Raw genomic sequence first — 12036 nt, forward strand, 5'->3', positions numbered from 1 at the left:
GTCCCCTCTTCTGGTTCTTCCCCCCACCTGATGGTTCCTGGCAGCCTTACCAGTCTGCCCTCGGGTCTGGTTAGGGTTGGCGGAGAATTTCTCCCCGAAACTTCGGGGGGCCGAGCGCCAACGTGTTCAGCCCCCCGAACAAGTTTCGGGGAGAAATCCTCCGAACCCCCCCGCCCCCCCCGCACACACCCCCAGGACGGGACTTACCTTCGCTGGGTCCGGGTAGGTTGTCCGGCTGGGTCCAGGAGGTTGTAAATTCCTCCTTGAGAGAGGGAGTGGTGCCTGCCACTTTAAAAGAGGCAGTCATTAGACCACTCCTGAAAAAGCCTAACCTGGACCCAGAGGATGTTAACAATTATAGGCCAGTGGCCAACATCCCCTTCCTGGGCAAGGTGCTTGAGCGGGTGGTTGTAGGACAGCTCCAGGCACTGTTGAATGAAACGGATTATCTAGATCCATTTCAATCAGGCTTCAGGCCTGGTTTTGGAATGGAAACTGCCTTGGTCGCCCTGTGGGATGACCTCTGCCAGAAGAGGGACAGGGGGAGTGCGACCCTGTTGATTCTCCTGGACCTCTCAGCGGGTTTTGATACCATCGACCATGGTATCCTTCTGGATAGGTTGTCTGGGTTGGGAGTTGGAGGCACTGCACTACAGTGGTTCCGCTCCTACTTGGATGGCTGATTCCAGAAGGTGGTGCTGAGGGATTATTGCTCTGTGCCATGGCAATTGTGCCATGGGGTTCCACAGGGCTCTATTTTATCCCCCATGCTATTTAACATCTACATGAAACCGCTGGGGGAGGTTATCCGGAGGTGTGGGCTGACGTGCCATCAATATGCAGATCATGTAGGGGTGCACGAAAGTCACTTAACTGGTCTCGCAGCTTGCTTCGCGGTGGGGGGGAGGCACTTCGCTGCTCCCCCAGAAGTTCAGGCCGGGGGGGGAGGCTTCCCACCTCGCCCGGCCGAAATTCAGGCTGGGGGGGAGGCTTCCCGTCTCGCCCGGCTGAAATTCAGGCTGGGGAGAAGCGCCCCGTCTCCCCGGCCGCGAACTTCAAAAAAACCCCCAACACCCCTGTGATAGGCTACGTAACGATTAACGTAGCCTATCACGGCTAGATCTGCAAAGTCAGCCGTGATAGGCTACGTTAATCGTCACGTAGCCTATCACGGGTGACTTTGAAAAAAAAAAAGCGCGTACGCAAATGGCGGCCCCCATAGGGAGCGCCATTCACGTTCCTTATTTGGTCCCTGTAGTCTACGTAAAGATTTACATAGACTACGGTGAAAATAAGGGCAATGCTATTTGCGTTGTCCTTATTTTCGCCGTAGTCTACGTAAATCTTTACGTAGACTACAGGGACCAAATAAGGAATGGGAATGGCGGCTCCCTATGGGGGCCGCCATTAGCCGTACGCACTTTTTTTTTTAAGTCACCCGTGATAGGCTACGTGACGATTAACGTAGCCTATCACAGCTGACTTTGGAAATCTAGCCGTGATACGCTACGTTAATCGTTACGTAGCCTATGACAGGGGCGTTTGGTTTTTTTTTACTTTGCTTGTAATGGCGGCGGTGGCAGCCGGTCGAAAGACCAGCTGCCGCCCCCGCCCCTGACGAAGACCTGCCGAACCGCCGCCGGGACCCGCCACCGGGAGGGACATTCGTGAAAGGTAAGTCCCATCCCGGGGGGGGTGCGGGGGCGGGGGGGCGGGGGGGCGGAGAAGTTCTCCCCGAACAACCTTTGGAGGACCGAATGCGTTGGCGCTCGGCCCCCCGAAGTTTCGGGGAGAAATTCTCCCCCATCCCTATGCAGATGACACCCAGCTCTACCTCTCTTTCTCATCAAAACCAGGTGAGGCAGTGGCTGTTCTGAATCAGTGCCTGGGCACAGTAATGGACTGGATGAGGGCTAATAAACTGAAACTCAATCCAGACAAGATGGAGGTACTGTTAGTGGGTGGTTCGTCTGCCTGGCTAGGTGATATTCAACCTGTTCTGGAGGGGGTTGCACTCCCCCTAAAGGATCAGGTTCGTAGTTTGGGGGTGCTCTTTGATCCAGAACTGTCACTTGAGGCACAGGTGAACTCAGTGGCACGGAGCACTTTTTATCAGCTTAGGCTGGTATACCAACTACGCCCTTATCTGCACAGAGATAGCCTAGCTACAGTTATCCATGCTCTGATAACTTCTCGTCTGGATTACTGCAATGCGTTATACGTGGGGCTGCCTTTGAAAACGGTCCGGAAACTTCAGCTGGTCCAAAATCGGGCAGCAAGATTGTTAACAGGGACTGGCCTGCGAGCTCATATTACGCCAGTACTTTTCTAGCTGCGCTGGCTGCCAGTCCATTTCCGGGCCCGATTCAAAGTGCTGGTGTTAACATTCAAAGCCCTTAACGGCTTGGGGCCAGGTTACCTGAAGGATCGCCTCCTCCCATATGTGCCTGCCTGGACCTTAAGATCATCATCAGCGGCCCTTCTCCGTGAGCCCCTGCCAAAGGAAGTGAGGCAGGTGGCTACTAGGAGGAGGGCTTTTTCTGCTGTAGCACCCCGGCTCTGGAATGAGCTCCCTAGTGAGGTTCGCCTGCTGCCTACATTGTATTCCTTTCGGCGCCAGGTGAAGACCTTTTTATTTTCCCAGGCATTTTAGCATTTTAGCTTCCTAAATTTTTATCTTTGCTGTTTTAAATCTGTATTTTAAACTCCTGCACTGCTGCTAGATTTTATTGTGGTTGTATTGTTATATTGTGGTCTTAATGTTCTATATATTTTAAATTGTTTTATTGTGTGTTGTTTGGTTTTAATTTTTGTGAACCGCCCAGAGAGCTTTGGCTATTGGGCGGTATAGAAATGAAACAAACAAACAAACAAATAAATAAATAAAATGCAAGGGAGTAGATTTCAGCTAAACATTAGGAGAAATGTCCTACAGTAAGAGCTGTTCAAATGTAGGGATGACAGAGAATTCCACCATGGATTCCAGTGAGGATCTGTGGTGGAATGGCCTCCCACCCCCTGCCACCCCACAGAATCCTCCCGGGATGAAATTACCTGGGGCGGATGTGGTGGTGGTGGCAGCGGCGGTGGCAGTGGCTCCGGTGGTGGCGACTCCGGCTGGTCTCCCGGCCAGCCGTGGCCGGGCTGCTGCGGCCGCCATTTGTGTTCTTGCAGCCCTGCATTTACGTAGCCTATCACGGCAAAGAGCAGGGATGCAAATGGCGGCTGCTATGCCTAGTCCTAGTCCTACTCTGACATTATAACCACTGCATCACACTGTCTGATATCTGTTAGCTGTCTTGGGCCCCTAGTGTAGAAAGGTGGGATAGAACTAGGGATGGCGGAGAATTTCTCCCCGAAACTTCGGGGGGCCGAGCACCAACGTGTTCGGCCCCCCGAACAAGTTTCAGGGAGAAATTCTCCGCACCCCCCCACCCCCCGCACCCCCCCCCGGGACGGGACTTACCTTTGCCGAATGTCCCTCCCAGCGGCGAGTCCGGCCGGCGGTTCGGCGGGTGTTCATCCGGGGCAGGAGTGGCAGCCGCCATTCCAATAAAGAGGGCTGGTGTGGGTAGGGATGTCAGAGAATTCCTCTACGATTCTCGGGGAGGCCAAATGCAAATTTGTTGGAGAAACAGTCTGCACCCCGCCCCCCCACGGGACGGCACTTACCTTGTGCGAATGTCCCTGGCGGCAGCGGCGGTTCGGTGGCGGCTGCGGCGGACGGTCTTCCGACCGGCTGCCGCCATTTCCAAGATAAAGAAAAAAAAAGTGATAGGCTACGTAAAGATTTACGTAGCCTATCACGGCTAGATTTTTAAAAAACACCGTGATAGGCTACGTAAATGTTTACATAGCCTATCACGACTGAGTGAAAACAAAAACAAAAACTGCATGTACGCAGTTTTATTCATTTGTTTATTTCTTTTATGCATGCGTGGATACATATGCATGTGGGCAAAAGCACACATCACTTTACTTACCTAGCTAGCAGCAAGAGCCTTTTTTTACTCTAGAGTAAGCACAAGAAGGCCAATCCATGTTGGAATCCTAGCATGGGGTGGGATGGGGGCTTTCCTCCAGGTCTGGTTCTGATCCATATCTCCCTCTTTGCTTTGCTTTTCTTTAATGAATCACTATTTGGCCACATAAATTACAGGTATGTGGCGGAGGGGAGATCTAGATTAAGACCACAGCAGGGGGAAGTGATAAATGCCCCTACCCATCATGCTAATATCCTGACCCAAATTGGGACCCCTGGGCTTACTTTGAAGTAAAAAAAGAAAAACCATAGCTGCTAGCTACATCTTTAAGGTCACCTGTGCTTTGGGCAATGGAGATACCTATATACATACATTTCTACCCTGCTTTTTGAACCTCTAAGGCACAAGTAGGCAAATTTTAGACTTGTGGGATCTACTTTATTTTCTACTAAAACCCTGAGGTCCAAAATAGTGGCTCAATGAAGGAGTGGACATGGAATTAAGGAACGGGCGGTGGGGGGTCGCCCTGAGCATATGTTCCACCCAGAAATTTGTTTTCATTTCCAGAACTGAGCTCACAAATCTTTCACTAAAAATGCATGCCTGGTTTTCCTCAGATGGATGAGAAGTTCAGTTACATTTGTTTATCTTGCTCCATTCATATCCCCATATCAGCACACTTTGTATGCTTATTTATTTGTTACATTTGTATCCAGCCTTTCCTCCAAGGTGCCCAAGGCAGCATACAGGATCTTCCTCCTCCCCATTTATCCTCACAACAACCCTGTGAGATAGGTTAGGCTGACAGTCAGTGACTTGCCCAAAGTCAGCCAGTGAGCGTTATGGCAGAGTAGAGACTAGAACCCAGGTCTCCGAAGTCCTAGTCAACGCCCTAACTACTACACCACACTGGATTTTGCGGGCAAAACTCACACATTTCTGAGCTCATGCTCACTCACAAAATGTGGGCTTTAGAAAAATGCGCACTTAAAAATGTGCATTGTGGGGAAATGTAGGTTTTCACACTTTAGTGAATGGGGGGAAAGCATGCATTTCGGCGTGTGCTTTCCCATTTGGAGGGGGGGCAGAACTCGCATTTGGGGATGGGAACAAGAAGGACTGAGCTTTGAAGGGTAATTCAGGGAACCTTGAACAGCTCGAACGTTGCTGATTCTGCTACCCCTATTTTTCCCCACAAAGCTTTCATATCAGCAGGCTAATTTTGGGTAGGAGGGGAGTCTTTGTTGTTGCTGCAGTGGTTAAAACATCAGAAATCTAGGGACGGCAGAGAATTCCGCCACGGATCTCGGTGAGGCTGAATGCCAGTGCATTCGGCCCCCTGAACTCCGTGGCGGAACGGGCTGCTACCCCCCTGCACCCCCTGCAGATCCCCCTCGGGATGAGACGTACCTGGGGTGGATGTTCCGGGCGGCAGCGGCTGCGGCGGAGGCTGCGGTGTCGGCGGCGGCAGCTGGTCTTCCGACTGGCTGCTGCTGCCGCCATTTGCAGTCTTGTGTAAAAAAAAAAAAAACAAGACGTGATAGGCTATGTAAAGATTTACATAGCCTATCATGGCTGGGTTAAAAAAAAAAAAAAAACCGCATACGCAAATGGTGGCGGCTATGGCCGCCGCCATTTGCGTTCCTTATTTTTGGCCGTCTTAATCTACGTAAATATTTACGTAGACTATGACGGCGAAAATAAAGGGGAACGCAAATAGCGTAGCGGGCGCTATTTGCGTGCCTTTTTGATTTGCCGTTTTAGCCTACATAAATCTTTATGTAGGCTAAAATGGTGAATCAAAAAGGGATGCAAATAGCGCCCGCTACACTATTTGCATTCCCCTTTATTTTCGCCGTCATAGTCTACGTAAATATTTACGTAGATTAAGACGGCCAAAAATAAGGAACGCAAATGGCGGTGGCCGTAGCCACCGCCATTTGCATATGCAGGTTGTTGTTTTTTTCCCCAGAGCTCTCTGCGGCCAGAAATCCGGCTGCGGATGGCTCTGGCCTGGCTGGGCGTGGCCGGCTGCTCCGCGGAGCTGCCGCGGAGCACAGCCGGCCGTTGGAGGATTCCAGGGGGGAGGAACAGAGCGCCTCCCCCCCGTCGAGGATTCCGGGGGGAGGGACGGAACGCCTCCCCCCCATCAACATAATCCATGAAAGGTAAGTCACTTTCATACATCCTTACAGAAATCAGACATCCTTGCTGATCTACTGCAAAACAGCAATCACCTGAAGTTCTACCAAGAGATTCCACACTACTTTCTGCCCTCCCTTGTTCTAAGCAATTACATTTAAAAAAAAAATGTAATGGTACTTAATAAGATGGATCTGGCTATACTTCTAGAATAGCTTAAATTAAATACATCCGGCAACAATAATTCTGGGCAGTTATAGGAGAGAAGGTGTGGGGAAGGAAAGCTAATACCTGGAATTTTTGAGGGGTTAACAACATTTGGGCTCAAATTAGGGGGAGCAATTTGGAGGTTCTAAATTGTTTGGAGGGCTTATTGTTCAGGGTGCATTGGTGGTGGATTGTGGGTTCTTTCTTTTTTTTTTAGTTTATTTTTGCTAATGCCTGTGTGCCCCCCCCCCATGTCAAAACATCTCTGGAATCATAACCTAGCATCATTCCAGGGTCACTTGTGTCTCTGTGTGTGTATCTGTTAGGGATCCGTCCCTCCCCCCCCCCAGTATCCTTGCCAGCTGGCTCCGCGATGAGTCTGCTGGCAGACGTCTGGGTGCTGGGACGCAAATGGCGTCCAGTGTAGCGGACGCCATTTGTGTCCCTGTTCTTTGCCGTGATAGGCTACAATGTAAACATTTACGTAACCTATCGCGGCAAAGAGCAAGGACGCAAATGGCGCAGCAGATGCCATTTGTGTCCCTGTTCTTTGCCGTAATAGGTAAAGGGACGCCATTTGCGTCCCTCCTCTTTGCCATGATAGGCTACGTAAATCTTTATGTAGCCTATCACGGCAAAGAGCAGGGATGTAAATGGCGTCCACTACGCTGAATGCCATTTTCTTCTGCAGGGCTGCAGCGGATGGACCGGACCCAGCCGGTGGCAGGTCAGATCCGTTCCGGGGCAACATCGCGGGGTGGTGGAGGTGGGTGGTCCGTTCCTCCACAGACTCCAAGGGGCCGGATTCATTAGAATCCGGCATCATTGGAGTCCGTGGCGGGATTCTCTAACATCCCTAGTATCTGTTGATGATGACCAGCAGGTGGCCAAACAGAAAAACCTTTACTGTGGCAAAATAAACAAGAGAAGAAAATCTTCTGTCACTGCCGCAATGATACCACCACAAATCTTTTCAAATGATTTTGCTCCCCCATGAAAAAAAAATCAAGAAACACCCCATCCCATTTTCACTCCCTGTGAATGGGGTGTCAGATGAATCTGTGTGCATTTGGTTGGCCACTGTGGCAACAGAATGGACTACATATGCTTTTGGTGTGATCTAGGATGGTTCGTCTTTTGTTTGTGAGTGTGCACACATGTATTTGAGCCTAAGGTTGGGCAATGCATGGTCTGTGGGCTGCATGTGGGCCCTCCTATCCCCCTCTGCATACCAAATTCAGTAATAAAAAAAAATGGCATCTGCAGTGGCTACAGAGCATGGAGCACTAAAAGGGTAAAAATTAGTTTGTTTGCAAGCGAGGTTGACCTTTTAGTGCTCCATAGAGGCTACAAGCACACAGAGTAGTATAAACGCACACACAATTTATACTATTACTACCTTCACAATGCTACTGCAAAGCGGATGGAACAACTCATTGTAGATTGTGGTGGTGAAGTAATCGTTGGACTCCATCTACATGAACTCAGTCCAAATATTCTAGGGATGTCGGAGAATTTCTCCACGAATCTCCGGAAGGCTGAATGCCAACGCATATGGCCCCCTGAAATTGGTGGAGAAATGGTCCGCCACCCCCCCGCCACCCCCCGGGATGGGACTTACCTTTGTCAAATGTCCCTGGCGGCGGCAGCTCCCAGCGGCGGTTTGGCGGCAGTGCGGCGGCGGCCGGTCTTCCGACCGGCTGCCACCACCGCCATTTCCAAGTAAAAATAAAAAAACAGCAACAAACTTGATAAGCTACGTAAAGATTTACGTAGCCTATCACGGCTAGATTTTCAAAAAACACCGTGATAGGCTACGTAAATGTTTACGTAGCCTCTCACGGCTGACTTCGGGGGGGGGGAAAGCACGTATGCAAATGGCGGCGCCCATGGGCAGCGCCATTTGTGTTCCTTATTTGGGCACATGTAGTCTACATAAACATTTACGTAGACTATGGCGAAAATAAGGGCAATGCAATTTGCGTTGGCCTTATTTTTGCCGTAGTCTATGTAAATGTTTACGTAGACTACACGTGCCCAAATAAGGAACGCAAATGGCGGCGCCCATGGGCGCCGCCATTTGTGTACACGCTTTTTTTTCCCCCAAAGTCAGCCGTGATAGGCTACGTAAACATTTACGTAGCCTATCATGGCTGACTGCAGGGACACAAACGGCGGCGGCTACAGCCGCCGCCATTTGCGTCCCGGCAGGAGACAAGATTCGCGGCCGGAGGGATGGGGCGCCTCCCCCCGGCCAGAATTTCAGGGGGAGGGATGGAGCGCCTCCCCCCCACCGCGAAGCAAGCTGCGGGACCAGGTAAGGGACTTTTGTCCATCCCTAAAATATTCCCAAGTCTGCCAAAGTGATTGTGTGAACAATCCCTAAAGCCATACATTCAAGAATCCTGATTATTGTTGAAGGAAAAAAGTGAGGTAAGGATTTGGAGTTTTAGTTTAGTCCATAAATGAAACAATTATTACGTAATCATGTCCTTAATTTTGCAGCAAGGATTTGGATGGTAAAGTGCTATGTGTTCTCAATATTATTTTACAGACTGGAGGTTTGGACACTAAAAAAGAACCATCTGAGGAAAATCGAATCCTTTGAAATATGGATATACTGACTAGGGGTGGACGAAAGTCCCTTACCTGTCCTCGAAGGACGTTCGCGGTGGGGGGGAGGCGCTTCGCTGCTCCCCCCGCGAAGTTCAGGCCGGGGGCGGAGGCTTCCCGCCTTGCCCCGGCCGAAATTCAGGCCGGGGAGGAGGCTTCCCGCCTCGCCCCGGCCGCGAACGCAAAAGTTAAAAAACAAAAACAAAACGCCCCCTGATAGGCTACGTGACGATTAACGTAGCCTATCACGGCTAGATCTGCAAAGTCAGCTGTGATAGGCTACGTTAATCGTCACGTAGCCTATCACGGGTGACTATATAAAAAAAAAAAAAGCGCATACGCTAATGGCGGCTCCCTATTCGCGTTCCTTATTTAGTCGCTGTAGTCTACGTAAATGTTTACGTAGACTACAGCGACCAAATAAGGAACGGGAATGGCGGCTCCCTATGGGGGCCGCCATTAGCATACGCGTTTTTTTTTTAAAGTCACCCGTGATAGGCTACGTGACGATTTACGTAGCCTATCATGGCTGACTTTGCAGATCTAGCCGTGATAGGCTACGTGAATCGTCACGTAGCCTATCAGGGGGCGTTTTTTTTTTTTTTTAACTTTCGCATTCGCGGCTGGGCGAGGCGGGAAGCCTCCTCCCCGGCCTGAATTTCGGCCGGGGTGAGGCGGGAAGCCTCCCCCCCCAGCCTGAACTTCGTGGGGGGAGCAGCGAAGTGCCTCCCCCCCACCGCGAACGTCCTTCGAGGACAGGTAAGGGACTTTCGTCCACCCCTATTTTCTACTTCTCATTGTGCAAAGTATTGACGACAGTTATCCTCACAGGAAGAATGGATGAATCTGCCCATTTTCCTTACTCCAACATTTGTATTCTTTAAATTTCAAGTTTTTTTTTTTTAAGTTGTCTCAGATATAAAGAAATCTAAGCATTTTGGTAAATGCTTATCAAAAAGTGAACTGAATGTGGCCAAACAGCCATACCCAGCATGGAGAGGACTCCCATATTCCTGTCTACCACAAAGATGAGGAGCCTGACAGAAAAAGGAGGTGACAACCCTACTTCAGGACTAACATGATGGAATACACATGCATGACCTGTTAAGAGCTAAGCAAAAAAAAAAAAGGCCTGGGCCTGGACAGATGAATTTGCCACTTCCGGTTTCTCCAACATTCAATTTGTTTAATCTCAAGTTCGTTCCATCCCAAATATGAAAAAATGTGTGTGTTTTGGTAAGTTCTTCTAAAAAATGAAATGAACTGAAATTCTCTCCCATCACTAGCTCACAATGTCAAAATAGAACAGACCAGAATATGAAGGAGAACATAGGCTGACATAGAACCATGGTACACAGCTAGTTGGACACTGTGTGAACAAAATGCTGGACAAGATGGACCCTTGGTCTGATCCAGCAGGGCTCTTCTTCTGTTCATATGTTCTTACTGGAAAAAAATGATATGCTACCCTAGGGATTCATTTCACTCTACTCTGACTTCATGTCCTGGAAAACCACTGATGGCAAGCACCATTGCAAAAATTATTAAGTACTACAAAACAAACAGTCCTTACCCTTGCTATTACAGAAGAAAGAAATGACAAGCCACATTAGGTAAAATTACACACCGGCAATTATTCCTCAGGAAACAAAGAGATAAATCCTTTAAAAAAATGGCTTGCCACGTTTTGCCTGAGTACCAGGATTGGCTAAATTAAATGAATTCAATTTAAGAAAAAAAATGTGTTCTGGCTCAAGACATATTGTACCAGAGTTACAGGAAATGCTCCTACCAATGAAAATACAGCAACATAAAAGATGCATTTATCAAGAGAGATAAATGTTCAGCACACGAAGATGGCTACCAACTGACATAGTACATTGTTCAAAGGAACATCTCTGCCTCATAGTACTTCTTCTGCTGTACAAGCATTTTTGATGTTTGCATTGCTTTCCCAGCATTGGGGGGAAGTTCATTATTCTTAGACCCAAATCCAGAATACAATATGCAGAATGAGGGAGGGGGCACTCAGAGGAAAGTACCTACAGCTTGAAGCTGTAATAAACTGCAAGCAGCCCCTATGAGGGAAGGTTAACAACAGCTGGACTTGTTTAGCTTGGAAAAAAGGAGGGTGAGGGGAGACATGATAGAGGTGTACAAAATTATGCATGGTGTGGAGAAAGTGCATAGGAAGAAATTTTTCTCCCTCTCTCATAGTACTACTACTAGGACACATGGTCATCCCATGAAGTTGGCTGGTGGGAGATTCAGGACAGATAAAAGGAAGTACTTTTTCACACAGCACATACTTAAAATATGAAATTCACTACCACAAGACCACCAATTTGGATGGCTTTAAAAGGGGATCAGAAAAATTCCTGGAGGAGAAGGCTATCAATGGCTACTAGTCCTGTTGGCTATATGCTACCTCCAGAGGCAGTATGCCTATCTACACCAGTTGCTGGGGAACATGGGCAGGAGGCTGCTGTTGCATTCATGTCCTGCTTGTGGGTTCCCGGTCAACAGCTGGTTGGCCACTGTGTGAACAGAATACTGGACTGGATGGACCCTCAATCGGATCCAGCATGGCTGTTCTTATGTTCCTATATTTTTAACAGATAATACTGGAGTGAGCTTTAAAGTTGCCCGGTTCAGAAGAGATAAAAGGGATGGGGAGGCAAAATCTGAAGTTTGTCAAGGGAGAGAGTTCCAAAGAGAAAGGGCCACCACAAAGAAGGTCCTCTATCTGATATCCGATGACCTAGTTTGTGATAAAGCAAGCACCTGGGGCAGGGATCCATTTGAAGATATTATATAGTGTTGCCAAGTTCTGACCTCAAAAGTTGGTAACCTATAATGGAACTGGATCGGGGCAGGGGGATGGAGAGCTGAGAATGTGTCAGGGAGCACAGCCTGGCCTATTTCAGTGGGAACAAAGCCCATGGCAAAAATGTTCAGCTTGGCCCTCTAATGTTGCAGAAATAGCCCTTTACGGCTACCGTTGTGCGCAACATTAGATATATGAAAATCTAGAGCACCCATCTTGCACTAAAATGGCAGTTCGCATGGAGGAGCAGGAAGCTGTGGGGTG

This window comes from Heloderma suspectum, chromosome 2 (assembly GCF_057233095.1).
Source record: "Heloderma suspectum isolate Gila_16-S chromosome 2, 16-S_ref, whole genome shotgun sequence".
NCBI lineage: Eukaryota > Metazoa > Chordata > Lepidosauria > Squamata > Helodermatidae > Heloderma > Heloderma suspectum.